Here is a 25,997-nt window from a genome sequence, read left to right on the forward strand (position 1 = left end):
TCATTGTCTGCATGTTAAATTAACCAATAATTCTAGTTTAGATTTCAAAGGTGCATTCAAGATACATTGCATTGACATTAGTCCAAGCTTAGTCTTGAGATGATGGACTAGAACTGATTAAGAAGAAAAGTTAATTCAGAACAAGCTTGCAAATTTGTTTATTTGTTAATGTTTATTTGTTAATTAAAACTCATTCTGTAGGGTGGTTGAAACATCTACTATTTGGGTGTAGTCCTTTGTATATGTAGTTTAAATTGTTTGCTAATAAAACTTTTCAAGTAACTTGTCTCAAGGTGTCAGATCAGAGGGGTTTTCTTTCTATTTACAGTAGTGGAAAAAATTTTTAGATGCAGTTGTAGAAATGGGTCTCTGGGAAACATTGGTCCGGCATCGCAGTTACAGATAGCATATGAAGCTAAATCTTTTGTATCTCTGTTGTTTTGCAAAGAGACTTGATGCCATTATTTTCTCTTTTTGGGAACACATGGAAGAGTTTTCTTTGAGTCTTTATATCAATTAGGTAATTTATTATATCTTATCACACTCTGCTGTATATGAAAATCAACTTGTATATGTGCATAAGGGTTGCATAATGGCATCAGCAGACTTGTAACTTTTCTAATGTATGTAAAAGTGCTTAGCAAAGGGCATTTTATAATGAGGAGATTGTTTGCTTTTTCCCATAAGACTTCTGCTTCCTATTTGTAATGTTATCGGTTTGTTTAGATAATTGTGAAGAAGTGGAATTTTCTTTGCCTGCAGATGTGTTGTTTTTCCTATTAAATCAGAAACTTATTTATTGTGTGATGGGATGAAGCCTTTCTGGCAAATAATAGAACTGTCTGGTATCTGTTTCTGACATTGTCACTACCTTAGAAAGGTTTTAATTTAAAGCATTTCTTATGTCAGTCAGAAATGCAAAAGTGATAAACCAGTATTTATTGATTTTAGTACGATTTTTGGGGGGGTCATAGCAACCCTATGCAGCACCACAGGCTTGGGGCAGAGTGTCTGGAAAGCTGTCTGATGGAAAAGGACCTGGGGGTGCTGGTTGACAGCTGGCTGAACATGAGCCAGCTTGTGCCCAGGTGGCCAAGAAGGCCAATGGCACCTGGCTGGTATCAGCAATAGTGTGGCCAGAAGTGATCTGGGCCAGTGATTGTACTCAGCACTGGTAAGGCCACACCTCAAATCCTGTGTTCAGTTCTGGGCCCTTCAGGACAAGAAAGACTCTGAGGTGCTGGAGAGAGTCCAGAGAAGGGCAGTGGAACTGGTGAAAGGTCTGGAGCACAAAAGTTACTAGGAACAGCTGAGGGAGCTGGAATTTTTCAGCCTTCTCAGGAAAGGAGACTCAAGCTACACACTCTACAACTACCTGAGAGTGTAGTGAGATGGGGCTAGGTCTTTTTTCCCAGGTAACAAGGGACAGGACAAGAGGAAATGGCCTCAAGCTGTGTCAGGTCAGGGGAGGTTTAGATTGGATATAAGGAAAAACTGCCTCACTGAAAGGGTGGTCAGGCATTCAAACAGGCTTCCCAATGAAGTAAGTGGTGGAATCATCATCCCTGGAAGTGTTCAAAAAGCATGTAGCTGTGGTGTCTGGGGACATAGTTTAGTGGTGAATACAGCAGTGTGAGGTTAACAGTTGGACTGGATGATCTTCAAGGTCTTTTCCAACTACAATGATTTTGTCATTCTGTAATTTTATGATTTTGTTAAAGTCTTGATAAAATGTAAAATGTATAAAGCATCTTAGAACTACTGTAATAACATATCTTCTTCAAATCAGTCTTTTTCTACTTTGAGATCATAGCTTAATTTTTTTTTAATTTCTTTCCTCTGCTTAACTAATGAAAGATATCTGAATGGCTTGTTTATATATCCATGGACTGAGCTATTGCATTGTCTTGCCTTGCTATTTTATTAACTGCATTAATAAGGAAAATAAAGTTGATCTTCTGATCTTTTTTTAAGTTATGTGTGTCAGAGACAGATTATGATACTAATTTATTAGTGCCCTTTCAATGAATGGCAGATCTTCATGCGCACAAGAAATAATGATGGACAATACTTAGGTGGGTAGGATAAACTGGAGTCAGAAAGCAGAGATGCAGGGTTCCAGCCATTCTAATAAAAAGCACCTTCCTTCCTAAGTGATGTCATCAGCAAAGTAAGCCAGCCACTTTGTAAATGGAATTGTGATCATGTTCTGCAATGAGCGTTGACATCGTTTAGGGATTTAACGTGTCTTGGAAAACAAAATAATTTAGGAGGACTTCAGTGATGTTGGACTTCAATTTGAGCAAAGTGCTGAAGTTGTCATGTAATGCGTGCTGGTATGAAGATGGTAATTCTGCAGCTATGCTAATTTGAGTACAGCTGTGATTAACTTTTGCTGCAAAACACTTGTAGTCCATAGTGTCTGCCACTTTCTGCATCTCATTTGAAGTGGATTTCTTTTTCTTTGTGGTTGGAATCTTCCTGGTTCCATTCAGTTCACTTTCCACTCCAATGAAATTAAGATGGTGGTGAAGGAAGTGAACTTATTTCCCCAAGAGGCAGCTAGATGAAAATGAGCAAGAATCAAGTTAAGAAGTCTCTTGGGAAATCATTGTGGACTTTTTAGACTGCTGTTTCCAGCATATTGACATCTGATCAAGGTTATAAATATATAGCAAAAAAAATGTGTACACTGATGAGGTTTTTTTTGAAAAATGTTCACTTCGTTAGGAAAGTGAACAATATACATTTCCCACTTCACATGCAGATTTATGATAGGAAAACTGAAACAGACTATTAAGGGCATCTGACTTTGTTAGAAATGGTGTCATTAATTAGTAGTGATTTTTCAGACAACCCTGTGGGAGATAATTCTAAATGTTTATAACAGTGTAAGATGAAGATATGCTAAAATCACTGTAGACGAGAGTGGTTGACCCTCCTAGGAGATGAAGAAGGGGAGAAAATAAGGATACCATGGGAGATTACAAACTGAGGAATACATACTAAGTTTCCCTCTGGTAGTACCATTACTTTGGGCATTCTAAATATGGAGATGGCAACGTCCTTATGGAAGATGTTGTGCACCATACTTTGAAAAAAAAGGCATTGCATCCCACTGTTTGAAATAAAAAGGATGACTGAGCACACAACCAAAAAAAAATGCTGCAAGTTTCAAGGCATGATCAACTCTGGACTAGTTAGGGGTGAACAAAAAGTACCTCTCTAAAGCTAGGTGCACATAAATTTGTGTGCATTTGTGTATTTTACACTACAAAAAGTGTGAAATATACAAATGATAAACCATGTGATTTGAAAAAGAAATGCTTTAAAAAAGTCTCAATGCAACACCAACACTGCAGATTAAAACTGATTGAAAACAATGAATATCATGAAGATAATTAAGGCACTTGGGAATAATGTGAAACAAGTCAAAGCAAGGCAGGATGGGAGGAGAAGCTGGATCTAAATCAGAAGCTTGTGATAGTAGAAAGTAACAAAAGGGAAAGCAAAGCAACCCAAGGAGAAAACTATAGCTTTGCAATTAACGACACAGAAAATAAAAAAGTGTATTTCTCTTGTGTGGTTTTTTTTTTTTTTTTTTTTTTTTTAAATTAATACTCACATGTTTTGAGCTCTTGAGCTGATGATGAAACACTTGCCTTTCCTGTTCTGGCTCAGCAGGATATGAAACAGCAAAGTAGTTGAACATACTGCATTAGTTTGTCAACTTCTGTCCATAACTTCATGGGCTTAGAGTTATCTGGGCTGATAATGTAGATTTTTCCTTTTTATTGAGGAGCCCCACACTCACACCTAAACTTGTTATATGTGGAAAATTTTGATATACTGAGAAGAAGTTTAATATTGTTTTGGGCAGGTTGTTACTTATTCTAGACCTAACAGACTAACTCCAGTCTTAGATAAAATCTTGTAAAGGCTGACCAAGGCCTTGATTAACCAGGAACTAAACCACAGCACTAGAATTAAAACTAACCAATATAGTTAATTTGACAAGTTCGTATCTGATTTTTTGGGGGGAGGAATGATAAGTAGCTTTCATGTTATATGCTAAGATACAATAAGTTCCAGAAAGATTGCTCAGGTATAGTTCAGGTGATGAAGTGAGGGTTACTGTCCAGTCTCTTCTCCCCAGCAATAGCTGTACAAGGGCAGTACAGTGTTCCCTTATGAATTTTTAAAAATATTCTTTGTTTGTTATTTTGATCCAGAAAACCAAAATAGAAACAGAACTGGGACCAAGGAGTAGGAATCAGGACTTTCTTCTCCTCAAACCAGCTCCATAACTCTAGCTTAAAAAAAATAAATTTACTGAGCACTTTTTGCTCATGTTTCTTCCAGTCATTCTGCTCAGTGAAATACATACACAGAGAGAGAGCAGTAGATCACAACAGATCTTCTGGTTTGCTGATCTGTTCTCTGTAATGGGATCAGGTGTTTCCTCACTACACACATAAATAGTGTGAGTGTCCTTCGAAGGGAACCCAAAAGGAAAGGTGTAACATTTTATCATGTGAAACCCTGAGTTCCCCAGCATGACAAATGTCTGACTTTTTGAAATAGTTTATTTTTTTTTAGTTCACAGACATCTTGAATTAGGGCTGTGTAATTTAAACATTGCATTTGTATTCAAGCTCATGCCAGTAGTTCATGAATGAGCAGTTCAGCAAGAAATATTATGCCAAAAAAGCAGAGTTGCATTAGCAGTATGTTTTTAATGTATTTCACATTTAGTTGAGAAATTTTTCATCAAATGACCTTTTTTCCTCCAAAATGAGTACTTCATTCTTTTGCACTTAATTTGCGTAAATTATAGAACTTGCTCCCTTATCCCCCCATCCCAAAGTCTGATTGATTAATATTTCAATAACATTTTGGCTAGTGTTTTATAGATACATATAAAACACAGAAACCTGCTTTTATATAAGATACATAAATATGTAGAAACATGCATATATATATATAAAATAAAATTTAATGCATAAAAATTGTGGCCACTAAAGCTGACAAAAGCAGCTAAAGTTGGAGAAAGTGGTATTTAAAGCCAAATTGTTGGATATGCTGACATCTCAATATGAATATGAAATCTGATTTTCAGTTTCTTCCATCTTCACCAAGTTTTTGTGGTAAGTGTCTGCCTAAAGCTGAATTGGGCAAGGATTGCAGTCAAAAAAAAACTCTTCTGACTGAGGCAGCTGTAAAGAACAGAATTCTGCACTGGGCTCTGCCACCAGCTTCCCATGTGATGCTTGCATGTCGTTCAGCTTTTTTTGGAGGTCAGCACCGAGTATTCATCTTGATTGCATGTGCTCAGCTTCGGTCTGATTTTCAAAAATGCTGAGTGCTCAGTCTCTCAAGGAGAAGCTGTACTTTGAGTCAGGAGATTACGTGGTTTGAATATTTAAATGAATGTATTTCCTAAGTACTGTGGAGAAGAAAGGCCCAAGTTTCCATAATAATCACCTCCGTTTCGATACTGCTTGTTGCTCATGTTGAAAGCATAATGCTGATCCTAAACACAAATGATAGTGTAAGTGGAGCAGGTCAGCTTACTTGTCAACTTCATAGAAAATTCCTTTATGAAAATAATACTCGACACTGAACATTTTTGAATACTGCACCAAGTGGTGCGTGCAGTCATGCAATGGGCAATGGAAGTAAGACAAAACATTGAATGCAGTGAATACTGTGGTGGAGTGCAGAGGGCAGCACAGTTGGAATTTGTGTGGTTAGATGCATTGTAATTCATCCATGTGAGGAAACTGATTTCCTCAGGCAAGCTCAGTTAGGTCCTAACTCAAGAGCTTGATTTTCTATTCCCGTGCTGTAATTCTTTGGGGGTTTTTGGGGTACTTTTGGGGTACACTAGCATGGAAACAAAGTGAGCAAGATCAGAGCCCTTATTGTCATGTGAAACCTGGTTTTGATGGGTTGAAGTGATTTTGTGAGGGGTTTTTTTGTTCTTTTTCCTCTTTCAGTTTTATAACTTAATTCTGTTGAACATTGAAAAGGTTTATATGGATGGAAAAGCAGCACTGCCTCTTCAAGATACAAAGATAATAGCAGAAAGAAGTAGCCCAAGGATCACTTACTTCCACTTGGTGTCTGCAGATGGTTTTAATGGCTTTAGTCTCCTGCTGATACTCAGCTGCACTCATGCCAAATTAACTATTATCTTGCAACTGCTTATAAATACCAAGGAATAAAATTTGAAGAAAGCTAATTTATGGTTGGAACTCCAGATCTTCTCTTGTAAATATTACATGTCTCATTTCATTCCCCTTTCAGTTCATTGCCTTTAGCCTTTCATCAGCATTTTGAGGTGAGGGAACCCAAAATGCATTGCCTTAGATCATAGGAGTCATTTAGGTTGAGAAAGACCTCAAAGAGGATTGACTCCAACCATTAACCTAAACACTGAATGAATGAAGGGTTAGAATGAAGGGTTAGATTGAAGGGTTCTGGGATGTGTAGGGACGTTGCAAATACAAGTAAGTGCACAACTTGCTGGTACTCAAATGTGTATGTAATAGAGAGGTTTATTCTGTCTCTGTGGATGATTAGTGGAACATGTGGTATGAGTGCTCATGCTCTGTTTGGGAATTTTTTTTTTTTTTAAATAATGTTTTTTAAAGTTGTGTACTTTGAGAGAAACTCTAGAAGCTCATAAAAGAAATTCCTGTTTTGTAATGAAATGGACATTTAAAATGGCTGCTGTAGGAAAGATTCATACAGCATCACAGAGTTTTTGGTTTAAAGCTGATGTAGCTCTTCCTGCTCTCTCTAATAAACAACCACAAACTTCATTAGCTGCAGTAATTGTGCAAAACCAGAAATAAGTTATCAGATCATCTCAAGTATATGGAGTGTATGTAGCAGAAAGGAAACTGGTCTGCAGCAGATGGTGCTTTGCCATGTGAAGAGAAGCTTTGTTGTTCTAGAAATGCAACCATACACATAGTAAATGAAAATGTATTGAATATCCAAATATTAAATTGAGTAAACCTGTAAGTATTGACCAGTATCACTTGAGGTTGGTTGTTTCTGGTATTTTTCTTCGTTGGTGGGTTCAGGGGAAGAGGGACTTGGCTTGAGAGGGTTTTTTTGGGAGTTTCTTACTTGAGAAAAGGCTTAGCTGTCTGTGTTTTCCACTCTGAGATGTGGGGTGAGTGTACTTTCCTTGAAATAAAAAAATCCAGTTTCTTCTAATTATATAGAAGTCCAAACTTAGAAAACTAAGGAAATATTAGGGAGTAAGCAATTATGAAATCTTGAAAGGTAATGTGCGTGTCAGGAAAAGGTCCCATTCCTTCAGTAGCTATTAATTACTATCATATATGGACATAAGGTAATGTAATTTTAATATTTAAATTTTACTGTTGCATTGTCAAATTCTACTACTTGATTGTCATAACATTTTGTTTGACAAATAATTGTGCTGAGGACTTCAGCAATTGGTAATTATGCAAATTTTTGCATGCATTATTGCTAGTGCCAGGTAAAACTATCCCAAGTAAACAGAAGGAGACAATTGATTTGGGGTTGACTGATCAACAGGTACTTCTCTCTGTGTACTGAAAGTGTGTTTTCAAGCAGTTATTTGGATTGTAATTTTAGGTACTGTTACAGAATTTGATTCTAAATATATTAACAAGTACTGCTAAAAATTACTGGTTTTAGACTTCCAGCAGTCAAACAGTATCAATATTTCCAAAATATGTCTTTAGATGTAATTGTTTTCTTTCTTGGTCTCAGCCTTTTCTCTTGATAATGCTTATTGCTTGTGACCATGAGCATGTCACTGCATCTTTGGAGATGATTTACATAGATCCAGATGTGTTTATGTCCATATTTTAAAACAGAAGTAGATAAAGACTTTCAAGTGCCTTTTTGGCATTAGTGCAAATGCTTCTTGGGAAAACTCTGTGTCAAACCTCCCGACCTAATGTGTTGATATGGGTGTTGTTAACTGAGCTCTGTATAGCCACATTCTCCTGTTGTGCATTTACTTCTGTTTCCTTCCCTACTTCAGCTCTTCTAGCTCTGAGTGATTTTAGCACATGTCTGAGTAAGAGCTCAAACCCAAATTGCCACTTTCTAAGTGAGAGATTCTGGGCAAGTTTGGGGTTTTTTTTCCCTCTTATGTATTTTAAAGACTGGTTTTAGAAAATCCACGCTGCTTCATCTCAGTTAGAATATAACCTTTTTTTGGTCCAGGTCCACTGCCAACTTTAAAATTAAAATGAAAGCGAACATTTCTAGTAAGTTTAAATATTTTGTGGTTTTTTTTAATGTTATATTTAAATATATGTGTAATGACTGTTTAGTTTTGCCTCCCCTTTTTTCCTCTTCCAAGGAAGCTCATCTGGTCAGGTATTTAAAAATAACTCTCTGAAAAAAACTCCTGGAGTCATGTTTACTCACACAAAGCCCCAGCTAAGATGGGTCTAATGTTAAGCCATGGAAAGTGTGGGGTTGTGCTGCTTCTGCCTCTCTGGGACCAGGCCTGCAGTGCTGTGTTGGTGATGCTCCATGCTTGTACCCATCCTCTGGCTCATCACAGGTTTTCCTGTGACAGACACAATTACTTGACTTTCTTATCTTGTTTGTGACCCTGTAGCTTTGAAATAACTTGTCTTTCCATCTGGTCAACAGCTCAGCAGCAACCGCCTTCCCTGTACCATCACCCATAGCCTTCCCTGCCAGATCCCTGACTGCTCCTTTTCTGAAAAAAAGAATTTTCTTAAGACTTCTAACACACATGGACTATATTGCTGACACATTTGATACTTAGAATACTTAATTCAGGGCTTTAATGATGATATTAGTATACTTTCTCATCTACAAGACAGTAGCTACTACAGTTGCTGCTAATTGCTGTGGAGCTGGGATGAGTGGAAGCCCTTGCAGGGACCCTTGTAGGATAATATTTGGAGGGACTTAAGCAGGATTCTTTTTTGGATTTAGTTATGTAGTTTAATTATCTGTATTTTCATACAGATTTCCTTTGTTTTCCGTGAATCTGTTCTGACTAATCCCTTGGCCTGTATTTCATTAAAAGTGTTGACTGCAGAATGATGGTTTTGGTAATAGATGAAACAAAACTTTTCCTTTTTTCCTTTGCGTGTGCATGTACAAAATAACAAGTACAGGATGACCTTTTTTATTTGGTAATTGAGAAAGTGCTTGACTTTGTTAGGAAAGCCATAGTATTAAGAATACTGGTCACTAGTCTTTTACAAATTACTGCCAGTATGGTGTATCAGTTCTTGCTCCCACTTATCCTCTTATTCAGTCCCCTTCCCATCCCCCACTGCTCCCTCCCTATTTTTAGAGGCAACACAAAGCTGTTCTGCTTCAAACGAGGAACAAAGATTAGGTTAGAGTTTTAATGTTTTGCAGAAGATTTCTAAAATGTTAAATGAGCCACATTTGAGCATTGTATTCCTAAAACAGTTCTGAATTGATTCTGTGTTGTATTCATGAATGCTGTGTTTGTTTACTTCTAAAATTTCTACTCCTTACCATAAAACCATCAGCAGATTATGGCTGAAGTTTGAATTGTGGCAAACCTGTGTGTGAGGAGCACAGGTTCCCTTCCCCGTAGGAGAAATGGTGCTGTGTAGCATTCCCTGTGCTCTAGGGAAAATGAAATTGAAGTTCAGAGACTGTGTGCTCCTGTGATCTGCAGACTGCGTGCTGAAGAGGAGACTATTAAAGAAGGCTGTTTATGTGGTGGTGATAAAAATCACACGTATTTTCCGGTGACCTAAAGACCCTGCAGATTTTATTAAACTTTGAAGAAAATCATGTGCATGTGTGCATCTTTATCTGTCTTGATAAATACATGTAGCTTGCATGGAAAGGTGTTGTTAAGACTACTAATGTTTACATATGTGTCAGATGCAAGACTACAAACTGAGTATGGAATGAGGACACGACTTCTAGCATATGTGAAGCATATTGCATGTTTCACAAGAATTCCTTGGTTTAATGGTAAAATGATTATTTACAGTACTTAATAATGTGGGAAACATTTGTCAGTTAGCTTGTAGTTCTTTTTACCTTAAAGAATGCAATAGGTAAAAAAAATGCATTGCCAAAACAATGGGACAATTAAAGCAAATTCTGTCAGTATAGACAGATACAGTGGAATCTTAGCATAGCCAAGAATATTTCACTTGAATAAAATTATTAATTAGTTATTTCAGTTTCACAGTCTGAGATTATAAACTGTTATGAGTGCTGTTATTCATAAGCTTCTGCTATAAAAAATGTAAGAATGTGATGCTCTATGTGTTTACTGAAAATTGAAGTTTAATATTTTTCCCTGGATATAATATAGTGTGCACCTGATTTGATGTAAGAAGTAGTTTTTAACAGGGCAGCACATTTTATTCAGTTTATCAAAGCCATCTAGTTGTTGTAGTTAAACGCAAGTCAGTCATTCCACTCTCCTAGTTTTCTTCTATCTTGAAAGCCCCATCCTCCAAAAAAAAGAAGTTTGTTTTACTATCTCAGTTTGCCATCAGACCTTTCAGCTTAAGGCCTTGCCCTCTCTGTCCCCATGACAAATTCTGGATACTCTGCAATCACTAGTGAGGTGATGAAACTGTCACTTAAGCATAGGTGCATGCAGTGGGGCATGGAGCAATTAGCTATTAAAATTTACATATTTATACAGCTTGCTTATCCACCATTATAGGGAACCTCATTTTATATCTTTATGCAAAGCTCATCTGGAAAAAAAAATCTAAAACTAATTTAATTTGCCACTGCCATTAGGGTGGGGTTTTTTTCCTTTATGTGTTGCACTGTCAGTTCAGGTTTTTGCTTCATTTTATAAAGGGTTGCACTAACACTCGCTGGAAGACATGAGAGTTTCATCTTTTGTGAAGCTGATACTGAGAACAGGTCATAAAGAATTATGGAATCTACACTTGGCTGAATGGATCTGGGCTTTAACAAAGCAGGTTTGACACCCAGCCAGTTTTGGTCTCTGCAGACCTAATAAATGAAAGAGATTTTTCCACTGCCCTGTCACAGAAAACAAAAACGTGGCTTATTGAATTGGTTGTTCACTGCCAATTTAGGAAAAAAAATTGTCATTTTCTTGCCCTGAATAATAAAAGCAGTACTAATTAGTAGAAGGCACCTAACCAATCTTACATACTTTTCATCTAGTTTTTGAAGCTTTTAAAAATTCTTTTTTATACATATGATTGTAATAAGAACTTTTGAGAATTTCAAATGTCGTTAAACTTCAGCAAATTACATATTTTCAGCCACCTCTTAAGCAGACAGGAGTTTTACAAGAGTCTCTTTCAGAGTTACACTGTTGGTTTGCAAACTCCTTCTGACATCTATAAAGGCAAAACAGTCCTTTTCTTATTTTTAAGTTCAAAATAAACCTCTAATTGGTTTATAGGGCCTTGGACTCAAGTTGATGGCACTTCTGTTTGTCTGGGATGCAGAAGGAAGACATGAGGGGAAGAGGGAGCCTCTTGCATCTGGTTAGCAGGCCCAGCTCTGCAATTGCCTGGAGATGAAAGAACCATTTGATGGTGGCCATTAACACCTTCCAGTATAATATCCCAAACTGCCTCTCTGCCCATCCTCCTAGTGCAGCTCTCAGAGTTGGCACTGATCGACCTGTCTCGTGACCAGGAGGAAGATAGATGGGAAGGAGGATTTGAGGGGTATGGAGAGTGGGGTGAAAGGGGAAGTAGAAGAAATGTGAGGCAGGAAGCCCTGGTGTTACTGAAGAATGATTTACAAAACCTTTTGCAGTCTGTTGACAGAAATGGGAATCTGTCCTACTGTCATACAACAGGAGAAATAGAGTTAGGCATGACAGCTGGCCACTTTCTAAAGAAAAAAAATCATTTGCATCTAAAGGTGGTTGGTTTGCATGCTCAGCTGCCCTGTGCATGTGCAGGGGTATCAGCCACCAATGTGATGCTGGTGTCTGGGAGTCTGCAGGGCCATGGACAGGCGTGTGCACCAGTGTTTCCACATGTCCCCTGCTGGAGTGGCTACTCAGAAAACTGGAAAATGCAGTTGTCTCGTTTGCAGTCATTAAGGTAGCAGTAAAACTGGCCTGCCTGGTTAGAAACCAGTCGGGCAGCAGTCATATTAATGGCCCTTAGCTTCCAGAAAAGGGGCTGAAGGGAGGAGTAGTGCTCATGTGACTCAAGGAGTGGATAAGGTGGGTCAATAGTCTGTGAAAGAGAGGAGGACAGAAACGTGGCATGCGGGTGCTCAGGGTGCTCTGAATAGGTGCAGTGAGCGTGAATGATCGTTGCAGCAAAGTGTGAAGCTCTCTTTACCTCTTCTAATTTATGTGTAGTCAGAATTTCTTTGCACCCTACCTTGCATGAGAACATTACTTGGTGAAAGCTGGGGACTGCAGTTGCACTGAGCTGTAGGTATAGCATCTTTTCCACTTGATCCCACTTGCACTTCATGAACACTTGAAACAATTAAAATATTCTCTCTCTTTCGAGAGATGCAACTTAACTTTATTTGTGTTCAGGAGACACAAAAGCAGTTTCCTTATTTCAGGGGATATCTGCAGAAAAATACTGGAACCAAAGAAGATGAGTCACCAAATATAGTCATAACACTGGAAGTGGTTTGATTTTTAGAAGAATTGAGTAGCGCTTTTGGGACGGTTTTTGAGAAATTAGAAATTGAATATATATGTTGTGTTTTTTTTTTTATTTCTATATATAATGTTCAGCTTTGTTTTATATTTCTATATAATGTTAAACTTTATATTTTTATATCTAATATAATCTATATAAATGTATATGCATAGTATTGTTCTTAGTTAATTGAGTAGATTTCTCTCATGTGGAATGTGTGTTTAAATGCTGTACGTTCTTTTGTGACTCGGGAATGCGTAGGATTAATATATAATAATTCTCTGTTTCTGTGTTGTAACTGTCACTGGAGGTAAGTATTAAAACCATTTCACATTTCGGGAGATTGTGATAGGGAAGCTGTCTCTTTTCATGGGTTTCATAGTGAGTTGAAGGTGACTTGGCTTAAAGGGGAGGGGGGGAACATGCTTAGCAAGAAATTTAAAAAAATCAGCACAATTTGAACCAAAATACTGAAGTTAGTGGTGATTTTTCTTCCCTCTTTGCTGAAAAACTTAGAAAAATTTCTGTAACTTCTGCACTATGCAGTTTGCAGTGTATCCGCCACGCTGGCTGAAGGTGAGAGAAGTGCCACTGAAACCATGGATTACAAGTGGGGCAGATTGATGTACTGGGGGCTTTCTTCAGTTCTTGTACAAGGACCTGGGACAGGCAGGCTTTGTTGCTAAGTGCTTCCCTGAGTTTTGAGGATGTTTTCCCATTACTAAATTTTCTTACTGGCTACTGCTATCACTTTGTGTGAAATTTTGGCATTTATAATGCTGGTGTATGATATAGTTTTGCTGGATTAATTATAGAGGAGTTATTGAGGCTATCAGCCATGCATTACAGCTTGGAAATTGCTGTTTGGAGTATTCAGAGATTCTTCAACCTCAGTTGGAAAGAGACAGGAGATGGCAATAGTCATCAGATTTCAGAGGGCTGGTCTAGCTTAATCAAATGTACTTACCTGGCAGTGAACGTACCTAATTCCTAGTCTTTGGGCTAGCAAGAGTTAATCTATGTATGCAAAGGGGAGAAGCATCAACAAGTGACTGAGACAGTTTGGCATGGCAGGATAAATTGAGCAGCATAGGATGAATGCAGGGAACTTTTTAATAGTGAACTGTTAGATTGGCTCAGTACTCTGGTGTGGCAGCACACTTTGAGCATTTCTTTCCAGAATAATGCGATGATGTTTGGGGTGGTTTCCATGAGACGAACGATTTGTGGGTTCCAAAGATATACCAAAATGGAGATTATTAAGTTTTACAAATGTAGCCCACACAGTAGAGGAGAAATCAGTGTATTAAATCAGAGCTGTCAAGCGCTGAGGCACTACACTCACATTTCCTCACACAGTATATGTAGAAGATATTCTCTGCTCCTTCTCATCATGGATTTGAGGCTCAAAACCTAAAATTTCTGGAGCTAAGCTGTTGGCATAGCAAGGTATTGTAAAAAAGGACATTTTATTCAAAGAATTTCACAAATTAGGCACAAACAGTATAATAGAGTTTAATAGAGTTTAATGTTTGTTATTTTGGTAAGGAACCTGTGCATTACATGCATTTTTATGTGTTTAGGAGCAATAATATTTCTCAGTTCTCCTATTTTTTATTCTCTGCTCTATGGAGAACTTTCTTGGGTCTCTGGAAAATATATGAATTATATCATGTAGTTTTGAATTTCTGAAAATTACCTTGGTGAAAACTAAAGCATAGTTTTATAATAGTCATAAAGCCCTGTAGCAAAAATGGGGGTTTGCTCACAAAAATAAAGGGTCACAGTGTATTTCTGCTGCAAGCCACAGTAATAAGAGGGAGATAACTTTAAAAGATTTGCTTTGGTACAGTACCAAACCCAGATGTGTGCCAGGAGTCATCTTCACTTTGAGATATATCCTAAGAGCCGCCTCAGTGGGCTGAGAATACTACAGGTGTATATGCATTTATGCTAAGGACTTTTTGTTAGCTTTCTATGCAAGATGTCCTTGTATCTATGCTGGTACTCAGTTTTGCTTTTATAACTCTGCTTTATTTTAAAAATAAGTTAAATCACGCTTATGTATATGATTTCCAGTAGTCACAAATCTTAGATTCAGGTGTATTGTATTGATAACAACAGACTATAAGTAGATTTATTTTAGTAGACAGCATATGGATTACATACTGCTATATACCTCTTTACTATTTGCTCTGTAGCTATTTTGGCACGGTTGTTCATGGACTAAGGAAAACAAATTCTCTTGTAGAGTATATGAAGTGAGGTGAGCTTAAATGTTGGTCTCAAAGAAGTGCTCATGACATAACCAAGCTTTAGTCATTCAGAACAGTGCTTGAGGTGTTGGAAATTGCTGTGGATCCCAGGAAAAAGTCTGTGGGGGACACGAGCTGATGTCCACAAAGCTATGATATGTTGACTCTTCGCATCTGGTGTTTCCCTCAATACTTGCTAAAGAATGGAAAAGTCATTTGACCTGAAGAATATTTGACTGAAACTGAATTACCTTGAACTTGCAATGGTGGCTGGAGTTAACAGTAGAGGGCTGGTGTTGTGGGTGCTCATTGTGCTTGACTTGGTTCTGAGTGTGCTAATTTAAAACCCAGTGGGAAAATTAAAGTCACTCAAGCCGCCCCCTTTCCCCCCCTTCCTTCTGGTAGTGGAGGAAACACTAGGAGAGATTATAAAATGGAATCACAATTTATTGGAAAATTGCAACAACCACAGCAATGTTAATAAAGGAACGTAATAAAGTGAGTGTTTTACCCACAAAAGAGTATTTACACTGGACAAACCAAAACACTTCCTGAAGACAGAACCCAGTGCGGTTTCCCAGTCAAAGGCAGACCGGCAGCTGGCCCCGTGCTGAGCCAAGTGGTGGATGGGGAAAGAAAGGCAGTGTGTCGGGGATGCTCCTGGCCTTACTTCCCCCCAGCTGGAAAGCAGTGGAAGACCAGAATAAACCTGGTGGGATCTGACAGGGCCTTGAAACTGCTTAGGGACCCTTCCTTTTGGCCTGACTGCCGGAGTGGGCCCGGGACGCTCGGTGGTTCTGGCCGCATTTTGGGCTCCAGCCGCAGCTCCAGCGGCTGCTGTGGCCGCCGTGGCTGTGGCTTGGGGTCCGTGTGGCTCCAGTGGGCTCCATTTTCTTTTTTCTGGGGCGCGCTGGTGCTGTCTTTCAGCACCAAGCCAGAAATGCTGTGTTCAGAGGAACTGGGGAGGGACTGCCAGTGGCAGAGAGGGACAAGGCCTGTTGAGCTGGCCCTGAGAGCTGTACACGCCCTCCCTGGGTTCTGCTTCCAGCCTCAGCTTCCTCCTGCTGGAACCATGTCCCCGCCATGATGTGGGTGGAATGGAATTAAACAGTGCTAGAAACTCCCTTTTTCCTCTAATCAGTGCACCAAGGCAAGGGCTTTGTTTCATATGACAGTGAGACACAAAATTAAGGGATGCAGTGCCACAGCAGTTGGAAGCTGTTGGTGCTGTTGTCAGTATTGGTAAGTAACTTTTTTTTTTTTTTAATAATATGCCCCAAGTCAGTAAAATCAATGGAATATAGGTAGAAGTTCATTATTCCATTTTAATCTACTTTTCAGTGTGAAGGCAAGCTGTGAGCAGCTGTGTGCAATGTATTGTGGAGCAGTAACCTTAATGTTGGGAGTCTTAATTTGCATAAGAACCATAATGTTTTATACTGAACTCATTGTGTCATGTTATTTGAACAGATTGAAATGAAAGAATAAACTACACTATACATGTTGATCAATGCATGAAGAAGTTTTTGTGTTGGTGCTAGTATATAGGATTTAATAGTTATGTAGGATTATAGAATTCTTTAAGAAATTTCTTGAGATTAAAAAAGAATCATGATTTGGGCATTTTTGATGATTGAAAGTTCTACTATTGTAGGAAATTATTTTCTTTATGATGGTTTAAAAAACAGCATCCCTAACAGAATTTATAAGAGAATTTATTTTATTCATGTAGAGAAGAATCCTTTACCAAATTATGCCAGTGTTTTTGAACATAGCAAGCACACTGTTTGCATTGTAGTGTGGCTTTGTGGTAATTGTATTAGCAATAAAAAGCTGTTGAAGGTTTTCAGGGAATGATTTGCATTTCAAAAATGCTGGAAACTACTTTAAAAATATAATAAATATAAACAATTAATTTATGGACTTGGATGAGTCTTTGCTGTTAGGGAAGATATTTGATACACTAAAGCCAGCTGTCTTAAGTCCTTGTAGGAACCCGCTGTTCTAAAGAAGCTTAGTCTTTAGATGTTTAGTTCACTGCACTGAGCCTCACCTTTTTCTTGACATATATAACCAAGTGTTTATACATTCACAAATCTTATATAAATACATGCAATCCTAGAGCCTTTTCAAGCATATCCATTATCAGTGTTTTATGATTTGTTTTACATTAAAACTTTTCTACTTGAAGTAGTGTTTTAGCCCATAAATATTGATTTTGATGACAAAATAATTAGGTTAGTTTATGTTAAACAAACACATAACTTTTTTGGAGGTCTGCTGGGTTTCAGAAGAGTTTTTAGAAACACAGTTCAGTTCCTACAGTGGTCTGTAGCAACAAAATCCATTGCGGTTGCTTACAGCTGAGAGACAACTAGCAGTGGCTGATACTTCTAATCACTTGGGCAATGCTATTTGAATTCAGAAACTTTCTTTTTTCTTCACTGAAAAAAGTCCTTTGCTGACAGCAAATGTGTTATACTCTGCCAAATGAAATAGTGCATGAAATTCTGCTCTTGTTTTTTAAGCAAGAAATTTTGTGTAGTTTCCATGATTTATGTTGAGGTACTGAAGTTTCATTCAACCTAATTATATTTTTCATCTGAACAGTGTCTAGTGATCAGATAATTATTCTGGCTTTTAAAAAGTACATATAGCTAATATGGATGCTTGATAGCCAGTTTCATTGCTAAATTGAATTCAAAATATGATAAAATTATTTATTAGTGATTTTGGAAAATGGTAGTGAGCTTTTAATGCTCATTTTGTTTTACGTATTGAGGTTGAAGCTTCTCAGTTTATTTTCTTAAGAATTAACATAATTGTTCTAGGACTGTACATGTGGGTCCCATACATCTTTTGCCATAGTTGTTGAGAATTACGTGCATCAAATGTCTCTACACTAAATATGATCTCGCAGGAATGGCTAGTCATTCCTTAGAAATAATTATTTCTTATTGAAAAATAAATGTCATATTGCGTTTAATCCATGTCATAATTAGTGAATGTTTTTCTTTTCCTGGTCTCCTCTTCTGGACCTTATTTGTAGAGAATATTTACAAGAGCCATCAGGAAATTATTGCCCTGTTTTCTCTTACGAGCTCAGTATAAAGATTTGCAAATTGGACTTTGCTCTAAAAGAATGTTATCTGTTTTGAGAGGTTTTCCTTTTTCTTTTTTATATATATAATTATATATTTATATATATATATATATATATATGTATGTATGTATGCTTTCCTTTGTATATTAACTTGACAGCATGCTGTATTTGTTTTTCATGCTGAGATAAATAACTAAATAGCTAAACAGAGAAAAGGAAAGAAGAAGCTTCCCAATATTTTGGCAATAGTACTGTGTGAAGTTATCCTTCCCTTTTGTAACTTATACAGGGCTGCTCCTGATTTACTGCAAATGTAAAGTAAAATTGTTTTGCTTAAATTATCTCTATTAGTTGTGTGTGACCTTAATCAGGAATGAAGCTAACCCATTTTACTTCAGGTCTTCCTGGCCTAGAAGTACTTTTTGAGGAGCTGTAGCTTTTGAGGCAGTCATTGGTACCTCCAGGATGAAAACATCTGAAGAAATGCTGGCTGTGCTGCATGCTGTCCCATGATGCTGTCGATACGTTGCTTGTAGGCATGTAACAAAACTGCTGGTGGAGGCAAAGGCAGCATGCATGGCGTGGGGTTCACTCTAGCACTGTCCACCCACAGCTGCTGCTTCTCCTCAGTTTGACCACTCAGGTGGTAAGCTTTGCACAGTTCTTGTTGGAGTGAACTGAATGAGTTAAGATGTTCAGGGCTGAAAGGAGAGTGCCAGAATTTGGAGTAAGGAAGGCTGCCTGGTTCTTCCCAGCATAGGATGTTGCTTGGAGTTTTTTATAACTTTACAGAATGTTAGCCTTTGGGGCTAGGCAGTTGCTGCCAGCTTAAATTTTTTTTGCTGCCAAAATAATTTAGCTCTCTGTGAGCATATGTGGAAAAAGTTGTTTCTCATTGTAGATTTTTTAAAAAACCAACAAACAAATGAAACAAAAAAAAACTAGTCTATTTTTGGAAATGCTCCATGTCCCTCCCTTTGGAAGAGGCTAGGATTTAGAGTGTGAGAAGCGCTGGTGAAGGGCACTGGGGAAGAAGAGCCAATTAGGAGTCACAGCTTTGCCTTTGTCAGCACTGCAAAATTCTCAGATCAAAACAAACTTTAACTTTTTAAAGAAATGACAGATCTCACATGGTGTCTTGGGCATGTGAGAGCTGTGTGGCCTGGAAGAGGAGAGGGAAGCTGGATTTGTACCCAGGTGCCTGAGAGTCAGAAGCAAACCCATGGGACACTGACGTGCATGGGACCCTAGTGTGGTGGTCCTGGCCCCAAAATGCCATAGACTGTGAACAGGGGAGGCAGACGTGGTGAGGGAGTGAGAGTTAATACTGGGGGAATGAAGGAAGAAGGCGGAGTCAAGGGGAGAGTGTGGCACTGCTAGTCAAGCCTGGAAGTGACTGAGCTGGGAGAGATGAAAATCCTTGAGGAGCAGGATAAGGAGAGACTTGGCAGGGGTCCTGAAGGTAGGAATGAAGAAGGATCAGGCTTGAATCAACATGGGCCAGAGGATATGACTTGAGGAAAACAGGCAGAGAAACAGGCAGAGAAGTTTGTTCTGGAAGGTCCAGAGATCTTGAATATTAAGTAAACACTCTGATTTCAGTAGAAGCTCTTTGAGAATGTTTTCAGTCATCACCTATGACTAATTTCCATGTGAAGAATAATTTCACATTTGCAATCAATTTGATATTACTTTCCCACAAAAGCTGCATGGTACCTCTGAAGATTTCAAACCAACTGCTCTTTTTTTATAGATGCCAGTGTGACAATGTCTGATGTTTCAGTTTCTTGTTTCTAGAAGTGGTGAACGCAAACATTTTTCCAGTGTAGCGGTGTCCAAGTCAAGGATTGTCAACTGAGCTTATCTTTGGAAATCTCTTTTGTTTGGCACCTTGTGAGGAAGCCCCTCAATTTGATGGTATTAAGTCACATGCTGATGTACTTTTTTTTTTTTTTTTTTTTCCTGCAGGACTCTCGCTCTGGTCCATGCACAGGATGGACTTGATCTGGGAATGAATCTGGTTGATGCATTGGTGAAGGCTGTTCTCTGGAGTACCCCGCCTCACTTCCAGCAGAATTTGGGACGTGCGTGGTGGACGAGGCAGGGGATTACAGAAGGCAGGAGCCTTTCTGGTGTTCTGTGCAGCTGCATGCTGCCCTGGCGTGCGGGACTCCCTTCCTGGCTGTGCTGCAGACTTCCTAGGTGATGCTAGGTAAGCTGCTCGATCCTAGCTTTTCTTATGTCTTTGCTCACTGTGTCTTGTGGATGACTTGAGGTCTTCGGATCTTACTTGGAAAAGTACTGACCACTGGTGGCTGGGGGTGAGGCAGTGGGGGCTGAGGTTTGAAGGTGCTATATAAAGCACAATGTAATGCCAAATGCTGTGAAAAAATTAGGTCTGAGTTATGCCAAACTGGAGACAAAGTTGTCTTCAGAACTGGAGAATCATTTTGACCTTAAAGCTGTCACTGCTTTAGTTAGGAAGCTAGGAATAACACAGTTATTGTAAGTAAGGAGTAATAGAGTAAGGGTAGGACTAACCATTATGTTGATGGAGCACTCAGCTGTGCCATTGAATTCACAAAGAAATCACTTGTTCTGTCTTCCAAAAAAAAGTTTGAGTAGTGTGCAGTAAATCAGGTATAGGATCATACTCCAAATGCCAAGAGTTAAACAGATTATTGTTTTGATTAGTGGTAATTTTGTACGTTTTTGAATGGTGCAGAGGTGCTGTGGAAATGGTATGACATAACTGCGACGTGTACCATGCCACAAAAGCAAACAAAGGCAAAGGTTAGGTTTTCTGAGACTTAGCTTCTGATATTTCCTCCTATGAGTGCTTGCATCCAAATTAGTTTTAGTGTAGACATTCGTATCATGCAAGATGAATTGGGGTGCAAGAAGCACAGCATTTTTTGGTGCTGTCAACTGAGATAATATATGTACATAAAATTAAAATTACATGTAAATTCATCATTCATTGCAGGCACATGACTCTTGTGCCTGGTTATTGTATCAGATACTAAGTAGTGTTTGTAATGCCCACTATCAAAATGGCTTGGAGTCAGAATTTCATCTGCATTTCCTCAAGCATGGGGTTTGTATTTTCCCAGTGTGATGTCCATAGCTAGCTACAATGCTGTTGTAATCAGTAGATAACAGAGAATTTTTTGGCCAAGGCATGGTTAAGCTAAATATTGTTTCAACTTACCTAACCTGAATGCAAAATATCTAACATTAAGTCAGGTTTTATGAATTAACCAAGAGAGTGTTTTCAGTGCCTAGAAACAGTGAGTGTGTTTGCCAGATAAGCTATTTCTCTCTATTGCAGGGAAGAGAGAGAGTAAAAAACTATGAAGGTTTTTTAATGGCTGAATATTATATTAAATACACAGAGCAAGAATGTACATTCCCCTTCCAACCTGCTCACAGGGGATCTATACTGTTCTGTGAAAAGCTGCACTAATGCTTTAGGTGTTGAGCAATATTTCTAAGTGCTGCTTTCTAAGAAAATATGAGGTATTTTTGTTTGACTACTGCTGTGCAGTGTGCAAGTCTTTCTTTAAATCTTTGAAAATAAACAAAAAAAAGGCGGTGGGGGTGGTGGGAAAACAATCTGTATTTTATGAGCAGAAGTTAAAAATGAAATTATTTGCTTTATCTAGAGTATTGAGAGTTGTGTTGCAATTAGACTGATGCAATAGCACAGATTACGAAAGGATCTCACTGGCAGAGCCCGCAGGAGGAAAGCAGGGGACTGGAACAGCAGGGGTGTTGTGGGCCTGCAGGGCAGCACACTGGCACAGCTACACAGGGGAGATTATCAGCTAATGTGAGACAGGAAGGCCAAGGAAAATAGAAACTCTGCCATTCCTTCGTGTTCCATAAACGGGGGGTGGGGGGGAGAGAAGGAGGCGACTTCTTTTTATCAATGTGCCTACTTTATTTCAGTGTCACGTCTAATCTGGTGTGGAAAAAGTTTTCTGTTATGTCAAAGAAAGAAGGAATGGGAATGGCAGCTAATGATGAGCTAATATACTTCAAATGCTGCTAATAAGAGTGGAATTTTACTCAGCTCACTCTATTTCTACAATAGAAAAGTAAAATTTCTCTTGAGTCAACTGAAACATCTGTTGAACAAATTGGTTCAATTTCATGAGTCTGTTGCTAATTCTGAAAAGTAGATGGTGTTTTATAAGATCAGTAGAGTCAGGGGGTTAGAGCCCATATTCTTTACTTTTTTTACTATTATTAAAGTAGATCATGTCAGAATGTTTTATTTTTATGAATACAGTAATTCTGTGGTTAATGTTTCTAGTATTTCAAGCTTTACCTCTCGTTTAATGAGTTTTCTTCACTGTTTTTAATCAATGTTACTAATAGTCTTTAAAGTTGTGGGCTTCCAGCTTTGTATCAAGTTCTTGGTAGTGAAGTAGTTGAGCAGGTTTTAAAAAAATCCTCTTCCAATGCATTTCTATTTCTTTATTTCTGCATTTTTCCTAGTCTGTTCTACTTATGAAGTTTGCATTTTAATAGAGTTTTAGTTGCTCCTATTGCTGTGTTCTTACTTGGACTGTTTCTTTCTAGATTTACAGACGTGGGAAAAATATTGTAGGTGACAAAGAAGTTTATGGCTTCACATGCTAGATGCCTAAGAATGTCTTATAGTCAACAAGCTGACATCATATGAATAATAAGAGAAGAAAAAAGGGAGAAATTAAAAACAGTTTTCCCAAGATTTTGTTCTCATATGTCAGAAATGTTTTAATTTTATCTCATATACATACATGCTTCTTAAAGTTCTCAGGTATATCTCTTGACACTATCATCACTGAAAGGAAATCACAAATGTAATGCAGATCAAGTTAAATTCTGTGTGCTTTACTGTTAAGTATTATAAAATCAATGCAAGTTCTTCCTATGTACTACCTATAACTGGCTGTGATACTTTGCCATATTTAAAGGGAAAAGCTGGACTTTGAATTTAGACAGTGAATATATACTTTCTTTGTGCTACATATATTACATGGAAAATACAAGACTGGCATTAACCATGTGCATTCAGGGTAATTGTAAGCTATGATATTTTCAGCTTTGTGGTCAGGGTGTCTATTTACAGTAGCTTAGTGTATGAGGGATGTGAATGGAAGTTGATAATATTTTCTAATATTACTTAAAAATTAAAGGAAATTATCTGTTTACTACAGCTGGGTTTTAAGTTGTAATATTTGTTAATTATGTAGTAGTTTGTTCATCTTCTTTAACTTAGGAGATAATGGAGGTATAAATAAGAGGGCAGCAGTGTGGGATATCATTGCTTTTGAGGTATTGCTGGGCTGAGGAGGAATGGAGATGTATAGACAAGTTTTCTGAACGTGCATGTGAGTACTGCCAGTGCAAAAAGTTGCCCCTCTGCTGATAAGATGTTGCAAACTCCCCATGTGTTGGTTTTGTCCTTGGTGCAGCTCACTGAGGCTGCAGATGACATTCATGAAATGAAGTGAGGGGAAAGTTTTGTGGCTGAAATCCTGTGCCAAGTCTTTTTGAAGTTGTATGCAGCAGCTGTGCTGTAGCTACAGAAAGGCTTTCTTTGCCTCCCTCATAACATCTGCATGGTCTTTAACAGCAGAATTGTTCCACTAGGATGTGTCATTTAGCTAATTTGGGTTGCCTTCATTAAGTCCTTTTTTTCTTATCCTTATTAGAAATGCTCACATTACTTTGGGAAATAAGTTTTTGAAGATCTGGACTTGAGCATTTCACTGTAGAAACAGTAGGCTTCAGTCAGGAAAAAAGTCAGAAGATGAGAGGAGACTTTGTAGCTCAGTGAGTCTCTTCAATCTGGGCAGCTCTATATGGACATCATGAGTTGGATTTTTATGTGTCCTCTCTTGTTTGGAGGTTAGGGGCTGAACATGCAGCCAGTTTTTGTGGAGATGCCACAAAAGTGACATCATGGCAGCTGGCATTGGTCTGACAGCTTCCAGAAGTGTGGCTTGCACCCTCTGTGCTGAGGTGTTACTCCCTCTCCCTTGTGCCAGTGCCACTGCAGCCACAACTCTGGGCTGAGCTGGCTCAGGGAGTCAAACCAGAGGACAGTTCAATGAATTTTTGGTTGAGTCACTTGGCTGGCTCTTGACCTCTTTGAACTTCCTAACTGCAGAGTTGGACAAATGTCTCTGCTGAAGATGGCCTGGAAATGCCTGCTTGTCTGTATATTGTGTTTATTTTTAAAGTAGAGAGAAATCAATCAGGTGAAATTTTGAAATTTTAGCTTTAGTGTTTCTTCCAGTTGAAGGTTTTTACACAAGGACTTTTAAACTGAATTTTTATTTAGCGGGAGACTAAGAGTTCTGTAATTGATCACTCTCTTAGCACTGTGAAGCTAGTGAATTCTTAAAGCCTAAAGGGTGGGATCTAATGGTCTGAAATAATAGGTTGTGGTCTTGGAGAGCAAAACAAAGGTGGTAGAAATGCTGCCCCTTCTCTCTGTTGAAGATTTTGGCTATCTTGACTGTAAATATCTTGGATTTAGAGGGATACCTGACTTACAAACAGTATGTTCTGAACTAAATCTGGAGGAGTACACTATAAATTAAACAGGGGTGTGTGTGGTTTTTTTGGTAAGAATTACCACATTTTATCATCAGGAATTGCTGGACATCCGTTTGCTTCCCGCTTGAACAGTAGGATCAGTCTTCCTTCTGTAATCTTGTAGGAAAATGACTGTACTGGAAAAGCAAGAGTGCTGATTTACGTAATTGTACTCATTGCAGAAGTTTGGTTTGTGAGTTCCAGTTAACATAAATAAGCAAAATGGGAGAAAAGGACAGGAAACATGCTTCTGCCTATTAAGTTTGTTAAATAATATTTACAAAATTATCTTCTAGTCAAATTGTGATTCTCTTCAATTCATGCTAGTAAGGCTGTGGTTACTCCCCACACTCACTGTCTTTAAAATTGAACGTATACTAGCCACAATGAAGAATGAGCACTACACTGCAAAATAATAAGGTTTTCATTATTGCTGCTATTACAAATTACTTGAAATATTGCATATTGAATGGAAAAAGTTAGGTCTGCCTGCATGTGTAGTTCAGGGTGCAGTCTGCCTGCTGGGGGAGTGTGACACACCTGACTCCTCATCTGAGAGTGACCATGACCACGTCACCAGGGACAGAGCATGCCCTGGTGGTAGCTGGACATTTCAGTCTCACATATGAAAAACGTGTTTCCTAATGCCTAAAGAGCACAGCTAGGTACTAGGAATAGATATACTTGGCAGCAGTAGTCCAAAATATGTATTTTATCTACACATTTAAAAATAATTAGTAAATTAAGATCATAAAATCAGTAAAAATGAGCACATTTAATACATTCTGGTTCCAGTGACGTTACTGTGAGGTAAGGGCAAGCAGACCACGACTTGTTTCAAAAACAGGAAGCGCCTACATTTATATAAATTGCATAGTTTCAGCTGTCATAAATGTGGTTTCAATGCAGTTGCAGGAGTAAAGCCCAAAGTAGTTATAACCAGCTTACTTCCTCTTCCAGTCAAAGTGCAAATAGCCATATAATTAACAATCTGTGGCTCATTTCTGTAGCTGGGTTAAGTATTCTGTTTCGCCTGTTTAGTTGCTGTATAAACACAGAGGGAACTTGACTTGGTTAAGAACATTTTGAAACACAAATATCCCCAGTCATAACCAGATCTGCAGATTCACAGAAGAGGGTCTTCAGTTGCCCCTCGAGCTTGGCAGCAGCAATGAGACCTGTGAGTGTGGCTGGATCTCTGCCAGGCTCCTTGGAGAAGAGCAAGTCTTGCCAAGTTGGCGTCTTGCCATGGTAAACTGCATGGGGCAGCAAAACCTGCTGCAGAGCTGGTAGACAGTTTTTCTCTTTAGGGACTTTCCTTCTTACATTCCATTACAAATTGGCTTTATTCAAAGTCTTTTATCATTAATTTTTTGA

General features: G+C 38.4%; 1 protein-coding gene across 3 annotated transcripts in view; it reads left to right on the plus strand.

Moving 5' to 3' along the window:
- The window catches only part of NCOA2 (nuclear receptor coactivator 2), a 189,482-nt gene that overhangs the window by 49,308 nt on the left and 114,177 nt on the right, over positions 1-25,997 (plus strand). For all 3 annotated transcript variants that reach the window (XM_068186972.1, XM_068186965.1, XM_068186980.1), the window contains one exon: positions 19,995-20,238. The gene's annotated coding sequence lies outside the window, so the exon portion shown is untranslated. The remainder of the gene's footprint in view (positions 1-19,994; positions 20,239-25,997) is intronic.

The sequence above is a fragment of the Anomalospiza imberbis genome, chromosome 1 (genome assembly GCF_031753505.1).
Source record: "Anomalospiza imberbis isolate Cuckoo-Finch-1a 21T00152 chromosome 1, ASM3175350v1, whole genome shotgun sequence".
Taxonomy (NCBI): Eukaryota; Metazoa; Chordata; class Aves; order Passeriformes; family Viduidae; genus Anomalospiza; species Anomalospiza imberbis.